This window comes from Zingiber officinale, chromosome 8A (assembly GCF_018446385.1).
Source record: "Zingiber officinale cultivar Zhangliang chromosome 8A, Zo_v1.1, whole genome shotgun sequence".
NCBI lineage: Eukaryota > Viridiplantae > Streptophyta > Magnoliopsida > Zingiberales > Zingiberaceae > Zingiber > Zingiber officinale.
In genome coordinates this window covers 132,654,303-132,666,803 of record NC_056000.1, presented here as the reverse complement: position 1 = coordinate 132,666,803, position 12,501 = coordinate 132,654,303, and the positions used below count along the sequence as shown (strand labels likewise).

The 12,501-nt window shown below is 46.2% G+C and overlaps 1 non-coding gene across 1 annotated transcript; it reads left to right on the top strand.

The window, feature by feature from the left end:
• Positions 1-10,893: 10,893 nt before the first annotated feature.
• On the top strand, positions 10,894-10,999 carry LOC122013186. Its single transcript, XR_006120515.1, has one exon. It is a non-coding gene; the product is annotated as a small nucleolar RNA R71 (small nucleolar RNA).
• The last annotated feature ends 1,502 nt before the right edge of the window (positions 11,000-12,501 follow it).

Genomic DNA, 12,501 nt, shown 5'->3' with positions numbered 1-12,501 from the left:
CCTGCCCACGGTGCCTCCAGTTTGCTGACGTCGCCGACCGGCTTGACTTTCTTCCAGACAAGATCGCCGACCTGGAAGGATCTGGGGATTACGCGGCGGTTGTAGTTTTGCTTCATCCGCTGCCGGTATGCCATCAGCCGAACGGACGCCTTGGCTCGCTCCTCGTCAACCAAATCCAGCTCCATGTTCCTCCGTTCGGCGTTGTCATCATCATAGCTCTGGATTCGGACGGACTCGACGCTGACTTCAACCGGAATAACTGCCTCGCCGCCATACACCAAGTGGAATGGTGTGACGCCCGTCCCTTCCTTCAGAGTCGTTCGGATGGCCCATAAGACGCCCGGCACTTCATCCGGCCAATTTCCGCCCAAATGGTCGAGCTGAGTGCGCAGAATACGAAGAATTTCCCGATTGGCTACTTCGGCTTAACCGTTGCTTTGGGGATAAGCCACGGACGTGAAGTGTTGCTCGATGCCGTAGCTTTTGCACCAATCCTCTAGCACCTTCCCTATGAATTGCCGCCCATTGTCGGAAACTAATCGGCGAGGGATGCCGAACTGACAGATGATGTGTTGCCAGATGAATTTTTTGACCTTCTGTTCGGTGATCTTTGCCAGCGGCTCGGCCTCCACCCACTTGGAAAAATAATCCACCGCCACTAGCAAAAATTTCCTCTGCCCGGTCGCCATCGGAAATGGACCGACAATATCCATCCCCCATTGATCGAACGAACATGAAACGGTTGATGCCTTCATTTCTTCGGCCGGTCGGTGGGAGAAGTTATGGTACTTCTGGCACGAAAGGCACGTAGATACTGTCTGAGAGGCGTCTGCTTGTATGGTTGGCCAAAAGTATCCGGCTAGCAGGATCTTCTTAGCTAGTGATCGTCCACCCGGATGTCCTCCGCACGATCCTTGATGTACCTCTTGGAGGATGTAAGCCGAGTCTTCCGAGCTCACGCATTTCAACAGCGGGCATGAGAAAGCCTTTTTGTAAAGCTGATCGCCGATGAGTGTGAACCGACCGGCTCTTCTCCTTAGCAGTTGGGCTTCATTCCGGTCGGACGGTGTGGCTCCCGAGCGGAAGAACTCTATGATGGGTGTCCGCCAGTCGCTTGGAAATGTGAGGCCTTCCATCCGGTCGACGTGCGCCACCAACAGTACTTTTTCAATTGATTGCTGAATGGCGACCGGCGTTATTGAGCTCGCGAATTTGGCTAACTCATTGGCTGCTTGATTTTCTACTCTGGGTATCTTCTGGACAATAACTTCTCTAAAGTCAGCTTTGAGCTTCTTGAAGGCTTCAGCGTAGAGCTTGAGCCGAGCACTATTGATTTCGAAGGTACCAGAGAGCTGCTGAGCGGCCAACTGCGAATCCGAGTGAAGCGTTACCCGACCGGCTCCCACATGCCGAGCTGCCTGCAAGCCGGCTATGAGGGCCTCATACTCTGCTTCATTGTTGGTAGCTTTATAATCCATCCGGACGGATAAGTGCATCTTCTCTTCTTGAGGGGAGAGTAACAATATTCCAATCCCGCTTCCGAGCCGAGTGGACGACCCATCCACATATATTCGCCACATAGCTTCCGGCTCCGACCTTTGCACCTCAGTCACAAAATCGGCCAAGGATTGCGCTTTGATCGCCGAGCGGGTCTGGTATTGGATATCAAATTCACTTAACTCCGTCGTCCATTTGATGAGCCGTCCGGATGCCTCTGGATTTAGTAGAACACGTCCGAGCGGGCTATTGGTTTTGACAATGATCGTATGCGCCAGGAAATATGGACGAAGGCGCCGAGAGCAAGGACCAGAGCAAAAGCCAGCTTCTCGAGCCCAGTGTAGCGAGATTCAGCATCTTTTAAAATATGACTAAGGAAATACACAGGCTCTTCTCCGCTCGACCTCACTAAAGCTGAGCCGATTGCATGCTCGGTTGAAGACAAGTACATATGAAGTGGCTCACCCGCAGTCGGGTTGGCTAATACCGGGAGAGAGTTCAAATATGCCTTCAAATCTTTGAATGCCCGGTCGCATTCTTCGTCCCAGTGAAATTTTGTAGCTTTGCGTAAGATCTTGAAAAAAGGAAGGCTCCGGTCGGCGGTTTTGGAGATGAACCTGGACAGAGCGGTTATCCGACCGGTCAAACGCTGCACTTCCCTTGTATTTCTTGGAGGCGGCATATCTTGTAGAGCTTTCACCTTGCTGGGATTTGCTTCGATTCCCCGCTCGGTCACTATGTACCCCAGAAAGCGCCCTCCTTTTGCTCCGAACAGGCACTTTTGGGGATTTAGCTTGACTCCATATTTGCGCAGCGTTCGGAAGGTTTCCTCCATGTCTTTGAAGAGATCGGCCGCTCGGACGGACTTAATGAGAATGTCGTCCACATAAACTTCTAGATTCCGTCCGATCTGCTCTCTGAACACTTTATTCATCAAGCGCTGATATGTGGCCCCTGCATTCTTCAATCCGAACGGCATTACATTATAGCAATAAGTGTCGTCGGCCGTCACGAAGCTGACCTTTTCTTGATCTTCACGGGCGAGCGACACTTGGTGATAGCCCTGGTAGGCGTCGAACATACAAATTAATTCGCAGCTAGCCGTAGAGTCCACCAGCTGATCTATCCGGGGCAGAGGATAAAAATCTTTCGGGCAAGCTTTGTTGAGATCCCGAAAATCTATGCACACTCTCCACTTGTTGCCTGGCTTGGAGACTAATACTACGTTAGCCAACCAGCTCGGGAACTGCACCTCGCGTATATGGCCGGCCTCCAGAAGTTTTTCCACCTCCGCTCGGATGATGGAATTCTGCTCGGCGCTGAAGTCCCTTTTTCTTTGCTTTACTGGCCGTGCGTCCGGTCGGACATGTAGCTCGTGCTGCGCTATGCTCGGCAAAATTCCGGGCAGCTCATGTGTCGACCAAACAAAGACATCATGATTTCTTTGGAGGCATTGGATCAGTTCTTCTTTCTGTTTCTCCTCCAGATCGGACGCTATAAAGGTTGTGGCCTCCGATCGGGTTGGGTGAATCTGCACTTCCTCTTTTTCTTCATAAATTAAAGAGGGTGGCTTTTCGGTGATGGCGTCTACCTCGATCTGGGGCGCCTTCCGAGCGGAATTGGCCTCTGCTCGGACCATCTCGATGTAGCATCGCCGAGCTACTAGTTGATCTCCCCGTACTTCTCCCACTTTGTCCTCCACGGGGAACTTGATCTTCTAGTGGAAGGTTGAGATGACCGCTCGGAATTCGCTGAGAGCCGGTCGTCCCAAAATAACGTTGTAGGACGAGGGAGAATCGACCACCACGAAGTTTGTTGTCCTTGTCCTCCTGAGCGGCTCTTCTCCCAGCGAGGAAGCAAGCCGGATCTGTCCGACCGGCTGAACTTCGTTACTCGTAAACCCGTAGAGCGGAGTTGTCATGGGCAGCAGCTCGGCTCGATCAATTTGCAGCTGATCGAACGCCTTCTTGAATATGATGTTGACTGAGCTCCCTGTGTCAACAAATACGTGGTGAATAGTGTAATTTACTATTACCGCTTTGATGAGCAGAGCATCGTCGTGGGGTACTTCAACTCCTTCCAAGTCCCTGGGCCCGAAACTAATTTCGGGTCCTTCTGCTCGTTCTCGGCTACAGCCGACCGCTCGCCTTTCTGGCTCGATTGGAGTCTCCTCCGGTTGGCCCGCCAGCAATAACGTTGATCTCGCCTCGGGAAGTATTGCTTCTATTTTCCTCTTCCCGAGCGTACGGTCGAGACCGCTCTCTGGACGCCCGGCGATTCCCCTGCCTTGGAGAACGATGCCGATCGGGAGTTTGTGGTTGTCGCCTATCAGCTTGCGTCCGATCGGATTCATTAGTTCTCTGTCGCCTGTCGACTGAGGGAGACCGTCGTCCGGCATTCCGGGGCACGGGATGAGTCACGAAGGGAAGGCTTCGGCAATCCCTTGTGTTATGCGTATCAGTTCGGTGGAAGGAGCAGAACATCGGGGTCCATTTCTTCTTTGGCTTGGGCCGGGCGGCGGCTACCTCTTGCACGTGGGTCCTGGCATGGGGGGATCGGATTGCTTCGGCCCTTGGTCCTCTGGGCGGCTGATGTGTGGCGTGTGGTTTCCGCTCGGCCGGAGGAGCCCTCTCGGTTGGAGTTTCTTTTTTCCTAGCCGCTTGTGCCTCTTCCACGTTGATGTATTCATTCGCCCGGTGTAGCATGTGATCATAGTTTCGGGGCGGCTTTCGGATGAGCGATCGGAAGAAATCCCCATCCACTAGGCCTTGTGTGAAGGCATTCATCATGGTTTCCGAGGTGGCCGTTGGAATGTCCATCGCCACTTGGTTGAACCGCTGGATGTAAGCTCAAAGCGATTCACGGGCTTCTTGCTTGATGGCGAACAGGCTCACGCTCATTTTTTGATAGCGTCGACTGCTTGCAAAATGATGGAGGAAGGCCGTTCGGAAGTCCTTGAAGCTTGTGATGGCTCCGTCCGGCAGCCTCCGGAACCACCGTTGAGCCGATCCCGAGAGAGTGGTAAGAAAAACTCGGCACTTTACTCCATCTGTGTATTGATGGAGAGTGGCTGTGTTATCGAACTTCACCAGATGATCATCCGGGTCGGTTGTCCCATTGTACTCGCCGATCGTCGGAGGCACGTAGTGCTTGGGCAGAGGGTCTTGCAGAATAGCCTCCGAAAATTGGCGATTGATCCGCTCGGGAGATGCGTCAGCTCGGGGGGCTTTCCCTTTTCTGTTGTCTCGTCTTGGTATTTCATCCGAAGATGATCCCCACTCTCGATTAGTTGCTAAGGCTCCAGGAGGAGTGCGGAAGAGAGCTCGATGGAATGGCACTGTCGCTGGTGGTGCTTCCGCTCGGCCACCCGATGCTGACGTGGCTTGCTGCTCTGGCCGCTCGGATGTTGCCTTCTGTTTTTGCTCCACAAGCTTGGCGGCCCTTATCTCGATCAGAGCGTCGAGTTCCTCGTTCGAAAGCGTCACCATGTGTTGTCGTCCAGCTTCATCCATTGTTTCCGCTCGGATACAGGAACGTTCCCACAGACGGCGCCAATTTGATCCTGTCCGAAGGCCGAATCAACGGACGCTGGGCACGTGGCGCTTTCGGCTGCTGGCGTGGATCTTCGACTGGCGGCACAAAGCTCCGGCGAACCTGCACAGAAGTCGGGCCGGGAAGGGATTCCCGGCGGCGACCCTCCGACGCTCAAGTCAGGCGAAGCTCAAGAAAGAAACAGTGGCTTTAAAACTCGTAGACTGCGTACCTCCGGCGAAGAATGAGGGCCTTTATATAGGGCAGCGAAGAAGTGAGTGTACACCTACCGAGGTGTACACGTGTCCATAGCCCATACTCCAATAAGGACTTGTCAGTGAGCTTCCCTAACCCATACTGCTACAGTCTTAGCATGTCCTCGATGGGACAGCGGGATCCCCTGTCACAAGATTTGGAGCATGGCCCACACGTGAAACATACCTACTGTCAGAAAAAGACGTTCCTTGTCCCTTTCCCCTTTGCTCCAAATCTGGCTTCCGGGCGGACAGCTCCCTCAACATCCGGCCGGACAAATGCGATGGTTTACTTGGGGAGATCCTCCATCATGTGCTTTATGGGGACTATTAGCAGTGTTACCTTATGGCTTTGGCCGAGCGTGAGGTCAGCTCGGCCCACGACCTTTTCCACTGAGCGTCGGAACCCTGATTTCGACAGGGCACCTTTAACCATCAGCCGTATATCGTCCGGTCGGCAAGCCGATCGGACCCATCCCTCTCCGGGCGTTCGATTCCATCGGCCGGCCGGACGTCCGGTCAGACCCTGCCCTCTCCGGCTGTCCGGTTGGACCTGGCCCTCTCCGGATGGACGATTGCCACTGTGACTTCCACGTGGCGTTGACTTCACAGGGTGGGGCCCCCTGCTCTTACTACCGGATCAGCTGCAAACTATGTTCATGAGCTCCTGCAGTGTTTCATTATCTCTAGTGGACTCGCCTAACTCTATCAACTAGTTTCATTGATAAGCACGATTGTGGAGTAACCTAAGTATGGACTAATCATAAGTTCTTTGTTCTCAGTGCAATAAGTAACTCAAACTCTTCAAGTTTCAATTCTCTGTCTTAGTTAAGTCGTCATACAATTGAGTTCTTAATGTTCTCGGTGATAGGCACTTACTTGCCACACACTTGGTTCATTTTCCTTAAATTACACAAAGTCTCAAAGGATACTACTCGGAATCAAGAGAAACATAACATTCATTTCCCCAGTAACCTAACTCAGTCTCAAAGGGGTGAATTGTTAGTTTCCACTCACAACAACTATTTTTTTATCCCTTATTCATTTTTTTTTTCTTTTTTTGGTATGTAGCACTAATCACAAATGCAAGATACATATGTTGAGATTTAGATTTTTCCAAATGAGCTTCCATGATCCGAGGTCATCCAGTAGCCAAAATGTAAATAAGAAATACCATGGAAACAAAAGTACTAAACAATTTGGATGAATCATAACTATTTCAAAAATATTTCTCTATTCAAGATTAAGTACTTAAATGTAGTGAAAATAAGATCCTTAAAGTTAGGTGAAGACTTATACCAAACTCTATACAATACTTGGCTTATTTCATGCTACTAAAGATAGAGAAAGGAGATACACCAAACATACTAACACTATCTTGACAACACATGAATTAAGAAAATGCTAGACATCTTGCTATCGAACAAGTTAGCAAAAAAAGTAAAAGGTTTGATGTTCTCAAATATGCCTCAAAACAAAATGCGAATGAGATGCAAGTAGGAAAGTGCAAATGAGATGTAAGTAGAAATATGAAACTAATAAAATGTGAATAAACAAAGAAGACTAATAAAATATGCAGAAAGAAAAGAAAAACTTGACTCGACTCAGGTTGTGCAAACACAACACCCCCCCCCCCCCAGACTTAGACTTTTCATCGTCCCGATGAAATCAAAATGGTCAATGAGGCTGAAGGTCGGGGAGGTCTGGAAACTCAAGATAAGTCTTAGCTACCCATCTCAGGTCCCTTACCTGTTTATGATATGTGAACAACTCATCAATATTATTATGAAAGTTCCTCATATACCACCTAAAATCTTCGTTCCAAACCATTCTCTTTCTATGAGCCTCCATAAATTCAAGCATTCGTGTGCATAATTCTTTCTCATTCTTGAACACTCCTGCAAACACTTAAATTGCTCATCCTTCATGCAAATGTTTCTAGTGAATAATCCATTATTTTGTTCTAAGTCATGATGAAGAAAGTCAATGATAGGCGAAATTCTTGGAAATCGAATCGCAAAATATCTCGACTATCCGAAGGTATATTTCTAGGAAGGGAGGTTTGAGGTGGGTTAATCTGTTGCTTTACTAAAGTCAAACGCCAATTTTCCTTAACATGGATTGTGGTCAAAGCCGGGTTGGGCAATCTAAGGGGAAAACTATCTTTAATCACAAGACTATACTCATATTCCTCTCGGCGAATCAAATGAGTGGTTAAACAAAAATTTAAATCCATTTGATAAACATCTTCAATCATTTCAAGACCACTCAAATCATAACCTAGTATTACCGCAATATGAGTAAGCAATCCTCCTAAAATAATGGGGGCAGAGGAAGAAGCCTTCCCTAATGTTATCAAGTGCCATAAATAGAAATATCCAGAATTAATAGACACATTTTTCTATCATTGCCCATAAACATTACAAGTCTGAAAGTCTTACAATTTCTTCTTTATTGCCCCTTCCAAATATCGTGTTCCTCATCATCATATGGACATATCGACAAATTGGGTTAATGATACTACTACCATTAGAAACATGTGGATTAAAGCAAGACCCTCTACCAATTTGCTCCCATAAATTTGAATTTTCAAAAGCAGGTAGGATTATGTAAGCTCCATCCCTAGGTAAATCATAGCATATATTAAAATCCTCAAGGCTCCATTCATAGTCATCATTAAATAAACGAAATTTTAATTTTCCTCCTCCTTGAACATTATCAACAGTGATGGAGCTTAAAATTTCTAAAATGATACGAGGATAAGTTGGGTACTTCATGGCCATTACGTTAGTCCAACCTATTCTATCAAGTAACCAATCAATATCATTCTCAATCCCCAATACTTCTAAGGTTTATCGGTCCATAAACTAGTGCTTAAAATGGAACATTTAGATAAAGAATGATAATGATGCAATTAATCATCATTAGAGAAAGTAATGCCGAAGTTGTTCGATATACCTTTGAAGCGTGCACTCTCCTCGTTTGAAACAACCAACAACTCTTTTCCTTTCCTTTGACGAGAGCTCCCTTCGACGAAGTTCGACATCACGAATGACAAGAGAGGTAGATTTGAGTGAGATAAATGTGAGGAGTGGGCGGTAGCACCTTGGGAAGTTGGAGGAGGAAAGGAAAAGAAAGGAGGTATGGGTCAAGGGGTGAAGGTGGCGGCACGGGCGTGCAAGCCCCCACACACCCGTGACCTAATAAGGAGGAATTTTGGGCCGGGCCATGTAGGGTTGCACACCCCCCTCTTGGTGATTCTGTACGGCCATGCCAATTGGCACGACCCCCTCTCTTCTCCTCTCGACCAATATCGCACGGTTGTTCCGGTTGGCACAACCCTTGCCTTCTTCATCTCTGCCATGCTCGCACGACCATGGCAATTGGCACGACCCGTGTCTTCTTCCTCTCCGGTGGTCTTGCACGGTCGTGCCAATTGGCACGACCCATGTCCTCCTCTTCTCTACATAGGCCACATGACCGTGCAAGGTTGTAGAGCTAATGACCTTTGTCCCTCTGTCGACTTCACACGACCATGTGGGGTCACACGACCGCCTCCCTTAAGCGGATGGTGACTTGCCTTTCACCATTTTTGCTCCTCTGACGCCTCCATGCCCATGAAATGCTCACGACCAGCTCGTGAAGGCTATGCACAACCTGAAAATGAATACCTAAAAAATAATAATAATACTCGACTAAACATACTAGGTAAATAAAATGACAAACAAAATAATGAACTAAAAATAAAAAACCCTTGGGTTGCCTCCCAAGAAGCTCTTGTTCTAGGTCTTTAGCTCGACCTCGTTTCAGTTAGTGTGGACTAAACCCATGGAAGCACAGCTCTCCTCCTAGGGTTAATGCTCCAGTCTGCACCTTTAGTTTCACTCGTGCAGGACAAATGTACTTCTTATTACTCGCTGGAGGGGACCTCTCTTGGAAATTGCATTCCTCAGCTTTGTGTATGTTCATCTTGCTAGAATTTCCCTGAGAAGAGGGGTCACAGTTAGAAGAATCAGATAAATTAAATTCTAACCTTTCTTTACCAATCTCCAAGGATAACTTGTGACTTTTCACATCAATGAGGGCTCCAGCGGTGGCAAGGAATGATCTTCCAAGGATGATTGGTATCTTGGGATCCTCCTCCATATCCAGGATAATGAAATCTATGGGAATGATACATCCGCCTACTTCTACTGGCACATCTTCCACTATTTCCATTGGGTATCTACATGAATGGTCAGCTAATTGCAATGTCATAGTAGTCAGTTTAATGTTATGAAGTCCTAGCTTCTTGTATAACGAGTACGGAAGTAAGCTGACGCTGTCTCCCAAGTCGTAGAAAGCTTTCTGTATGAGTTTAGAACTAATTTTACAAGGTATGGAAAAACTCCCTAGATCCTAAAGTTTCGGTGGAATATTTGCCATAAGTAGAGCGCTGTAATTTTTCGTTAATGCTACAGTCTCGAAGTCACCCTTCTGCCTCCTGTTAGATAAAATACCCTTTAAAAATTTTGCGAACTTTGGCATTTGGTACAGTGCGTCTATCAGAGTTCCTTCTATGCAAATTTCCTTAATCTTCTTCAGGAATCGGTTGAACTCTTCATCCTTTTGGGATGTTATCAGTTTTTTAGGGAAAGGAATTGTCTGACTTTGTGGGGGAATTTGAAGAGTTCCTTCAACTTTCTTGGTGATCTCCTCTCTATCCCTGTTCTGGATCTGATTGGGCATTAGGGGAGAGGGCTCTTCCTCTGAGTCAAGTCCTTTCTGAGTAGTGATATGGGGGTCTCCCAAAGTTCGTCTGCTCCTCAGCTCAATGCAGTTGTAGTGTTCCACCAGGTTTATATCGGGCTTTCCTGGAAATGTTCCCTGAGCTCTTGAAAAAGACTGGGTTATCTGGCTATCTTGCATCTTCTAATATTTTTTAGAATTTCCCAGTCTTTGAATCAATTGCTTGATCTCATTCTTCATCTCTTTGTGCTCTGAGAGAGCTTCTTCGAGCATCTTTTCGATTCTGGACAGTTGTGAAGGTTGTTGTTGTTGATAAGTCTGTTGTCCAGATGGGTAGCTCTATTGCCCAGGTTGATAGCTTTATTTTGCTGGTCCTTGGTCCTGATTATTCTGGTATGAAAAATTTAGGTAGTTTCTCCATTCAGGGTTGTATGTGTTGGAGTACGGATTGTTTTTCTTTTGGTTGTAACTGACTATTGTATCGCATTGCTCAAGTTGGTTTATCTGTGCTTATAATGGCCCTAGGGGGCAAGTATCTTGAGCATGATCCGTACTTCCGTAAGTTTCACAAACACATACTATTGCATTGGTCGTGTTGTTTCCCATGGCCTCAAGCTTCTTGGTCAGAGTGTCCAGCTTTGCAGACATGAGTGTGACTGCATCTACGTCAAATTTTCCTGACGCCTTTATTGGATTCCTTGAGAAAGAACTACTAGATCTTTCAGTTGCTCACTGATGGTGGTTCCGTGCCACATTCTCTATGATCTCTTCAACTTCATCAAGGCTCTTATTCATTAATGTTCCTCTTGCTGCAGAATCGAGGGATACCTTCGTGTGATAGTTGATTCTATTGTAGAATGTGTGTAGAACCAACCATTTCTCAAGGCCATGATGGGGGCACTGTCTTAGCATACTTTTGAATCTGTCCCAGGCTTCAAATAATAATTCTAGTTCTATCTATTTGAAGCTTGCGATCAAATTCCTCATGTGGGCAATTTTTCTTGGAGGGTAGAATTTGTCCAGAAATTTCTACTCACACTGCTCCTAAGACGTTATGCTATTTACTGGAAGAGAATTTATCCACTACTTGGCTCTGTTTTTCAGGAAAAATTTAAAAAGAAGTAACCTTACTGATTATGGAGGGACCCTGTTCACTTTCATAGTACTACAAATCTCGTAGAAAAGCTCTAAGTGATGGTTTGGATCATCGTGCGGTCCTCCTCCAAATTGATTATGCTGAACCATGTGGATTACTGCAGGCTTGATTTCAAAATTGTTAGCTTCGATTGGCAGTCGAGTGATGCTAGACCGAACCCCTCATGCATAAGGTGCTGCATAATCCTTCAATAGTTTGTCAGCCATTTCTGAAGATTCCTGTTCGTCTTGAAATGCTTTTTGTAAGTTTCTTCTTCTCAAGAAAGTCCTATCGATCTCTGGATCGAACGGTAGAAGTTGTCCCAAAAGATTAACTCTTCGCATGCAAAAACAAGATATGGAATATTTCAAGTGTTAAATTAAGCAAAATAAAGTAAAGAAGAGAGTTGGAATGATATTATTTTCTAGGCATTTTAATAAAAATGCAAAAAATAAAAACAAAATTACTTATCTCTGAAATGCAGAATATTAGAAAAAGGAGAGATAAAGAAAAAAAAACAAAGTCTAGTTTAACCTAATATGATTTTAGCTAATGTTATAGACACAATCCCCGATAGCGGTGCCAAAAACTTGTTACGATTCCGCAAGTGCATGGATTCGTCGTTAGTAATAAAGATTATCGATCCCACAAGGACTAGTTATAAGCACTAGTAATCGTTCACTTAAGATTAGCTAAACTACCGATGGTTGTAAGTTATCTAAAGAAAAGAGATTGGGAAGCGGAAACGAGAACTATTGAAGAGAGAGTAATTAACTAGGTTTATGAAGAGTTCTAGGAGTTCGGTTTCATTGTGGTGGTATTGATGTATCACGTTCTATCCTTTACTCATTGTCCATCAACATGCATTCGCTGGAAGGTAAAGCAACCATCCTTAAGCACTAAATAGAGAAGATCCCTGTGAAATCCTGTTACGGTTAACCCCTGTCACTACGGCGCCTCGGTAGATCACAAGAATGCAACTCTAATTGGTGTCATTAAGGATAGAAATAAGGGCTTGGTTTGGTCTCTCACTTCCTTGTGGAGGAGTTACCTCTCCTTTCAAGGAGATACCCTAGATGTTCGTGAACGGGTTATCCTTGTCACTGGGACCCCTCAGGTATATGATCTAAGATACTCTCTCTATGAGGTTAGCAATTCCTACACAATCAATTAATACGCAACAAGTCTCATGCATAGTAGTTGAAACAAAGCAAGTGAAATCATCCAATGAATAAAGGCATAAATACGAGTCTTACATCAAAACCAATCCACAACTACTCCCTAATCTTAGAACAAGGAATCTACTCCATAGACATCAGAGAAAAATCCGAAGACATAATGTAATCAAGCATACAA